Raw genomic sequence first — 3,071 nt, forward strand, 5'->3', positions numbered from 1 at the left:
GATCGCCTGTTAAACAATTAAACATGTTAAAAATGTTTGCTTCAAACTTCAAACAATGATTTAGGTACCCAAGGAACTTTCCAACTTACTTTTAACTTGAAAGTATAATACTTCAATGTGTAAAATACGACAGTACAGGGACTAGAATTTTAAAGCACTAAGCAGCAACTACAGTTTTATTTATTGTTTACTATAGTGTAGTTCAGCGGTTCTCAAACTTCGCTCCGTGGACATATTTAATTAAATCAAAATAATAATAACATTTGGTTTATCGTGCTTAATTTATTGATAATAAGTCATAACTCATAAGCCATAACTCGTATGTTTCGTTTGGTAGTCTAAACAATATTAAATGCGAGTTGCTTGATGGTTATATTTTATATATTGCAGCTTTTATCGTTCATGTCGTTTATTATATTGTTAATTCTATTATAAAAAAAGAAATTAATAAGCAAAATATCATTCATGTACAATTTTTGATGAGTTACCTATATACCTATATATTTTATATTATATTATTATATTACACCTATTACCTACCGATAAACTACTGTTGCTTCCACATATATATGACCATTATTTCTATTAAAAGGTAAATGTATTCTGGAACTATAAATATCACAAAAAGACGCAAAACATTTAGAGAATTATATAAAGTCTAGAAGTTGCTAATATAAATATTTAGTGAAATATCCATGTCTATACCTATATAGACTATGGGTACAGAAATTCATTTTTTAATTGTAAATTTGTAACAATAATACAAAAAACATGTAGAGTAAGATGTCACACCACCAGTAAATTCCTAGGAAACTCGAGGTTACGTACCATAGGGTTTGGTCATAGGTACTCAAAAGTTACACACGGTTTCCTAATAAATAAAATATGACGTACCTATACTATATAGTCATATGGGTGTACGCAGACATTGTCAGAAGAGCAGTCACATATTATATAATTGAACTTTAAGCATCGACAACCATAACTGTGTTTATGTACGGCGAAGATATTCGTTGCAATAAGAACCCACCCATCCGGAAGCTTGCGACCGTGACTGCGGACGATGCTTGACCGCATCACAGTCATTAGACTGCGGCCAACCACAGCACCGCGCCACAACAAATTTTAATATCACCTAATGTATATCTAAATTATAAAAATGTTATATTTTTTTTTATCATACATAAGTTTTTTTTATTTTTAGAGTTACAAAATCAACTGACTAACATTTTAAATCCCAACTATCCCAATTACCCTTATAACGCACATTGATAAAAAGTTATTTATTTATGATTGTTTTAATCAATATATTTCTTTAAAAATAATTAAAGAGCTAGCAAATATGAAGTGGAATTAAAAACTTGCGTGTAACGTATCCGTATGGTGTGCTTACATAGCTGCTAATATCCCATAAAGACATAAAATAGTCACAGGCGGACAATGCTTCGCGGCGTTTTAGATAGGTAACTAAACGTACATCAGATGTTGATACAATTGCCAACGGAACAAAAAATAAAAAAAAATGTTTCACTATTTTTGGTAGGTACCATCCATTGGTGCTGTAATATTTTAAAGACAATTATATTATCAGGATTCCATAATCTTTACAAATTACAACATAACTCATAGGTGACCAATATGGCAATATGATAATTGATTTGGCCAGTTGAGGTGTTTGAGCACTTATGTGTTCAGGCACGTAGCCGGATATGAGCTACCCCCTTAAATTTACTTTTGCTCAGTGCCATCATCCTCCCCTCCCCCAATTTCATATTCAAATTGTTTTTATTAAATATCAAAAACATGCTATACTTATCTATAGCTTATGCACATTAAATAAATATATTGTGATAACTATTTGTTAAGGGGCTCCAGTCGGTCGTGTTTTAAGAAAATTAATATCATAGGCAATTTAACATTATAATATTAAAATAACTTGTAAGTATGTGCAAAGTAAACGAATATTAGTGCGTGTTATAATTGAGTACTTGGTATGTGCGAGTTTAATCTGTAATCCTTTTTAGTCAATATCTCCTAGAAATGTCCCGAATTATAACAGTAGGTACGCATAATTTATACAGCCCGGTAGGTCGGTCGTTGTGTATATTCGGGTATAGTCAAATAAATTACGTACGTACAGGTATTGGCAATGCTATTAAATAAATTAGAAACACTTTTTCAATTTAAAAAAGTGGTTTTTACTGTTTTTTGACCAAAAAACTAGACAAAACTGAAAGAATTTGGTTTGACGGATTTCAATTTTTAAAAACTGATTTTCATTGATTACCAAGTTTACTAGGTTTCAGTCGAAGCGATTTTAAATATCTATTTTTTCAGCTGTGATATCTATGAATAAAAATATGATATTTTTGTATTTATATTATTCATTATTACAATTAAGGGCCGTTCTTACAATGTCCGGTTAAAGTTAAAATTAAAGCCGGGTTCACACTACACCATGTCGTGTGATTTCGTATTTTTATGTTTATACCAAAATGCAATACCAATGATATGAATATAAATTATATGAAACCCGCCTAACCATCAGTACGACAGGCGTCAACAGGGCTCTCCGTATTAATTTGTTATACCAATACCAGCATATAGTTTCAAAAACAAAATTAATTTATTAGAAAAAGTGAAATAACCAATATAAAACTATATTTTATATTATATCACGAATTGGAGGGTGCAAATTGTTTTCAACAAGGCGGGTTTTGTTAATTTTCTTACCCAATTAATAGTCGAAAATAGGTAGGTATAGGTATCAATGTATCATGGACACAAATAGACGGCTGTCGAATGTCGACTCGGCCTCATGCATCGTATAGGTATTTTTTAGCGATTATTCGATTAGATACTGACGAGTTGTCAATGAAAAAATATTCAAATTTAATATTACTTACAAGTTACAATAAGTTATAAATTTGCTTATTTGCATTACACATTTACACTTGAACGATGACTATGTTAATATAATACAATGAAACGTATTGGAATAGCCTGACATTTTAATGGATTTCCGCCTATGCCCAGTCCTGTAAAGAATACTTTTAAAAAGTACTTGAGTA

This window comes from Acyrthosiphon pisum, chromosome A1 (assembly GCF_005508785.2).
Source record: "Acyrthosiphon pisum isolate AL4f chromosome A1, pea_aphid_22Mar2018_4r6ur, whole genome shotgun sequence".
NCBI classification, from domain to species: Eukaryota; Metazoa; Arthropoda; class Insecta; order Hemiptera; family Aphididae; genus Acyrthosiphon; species Acyrthosiphon pisum.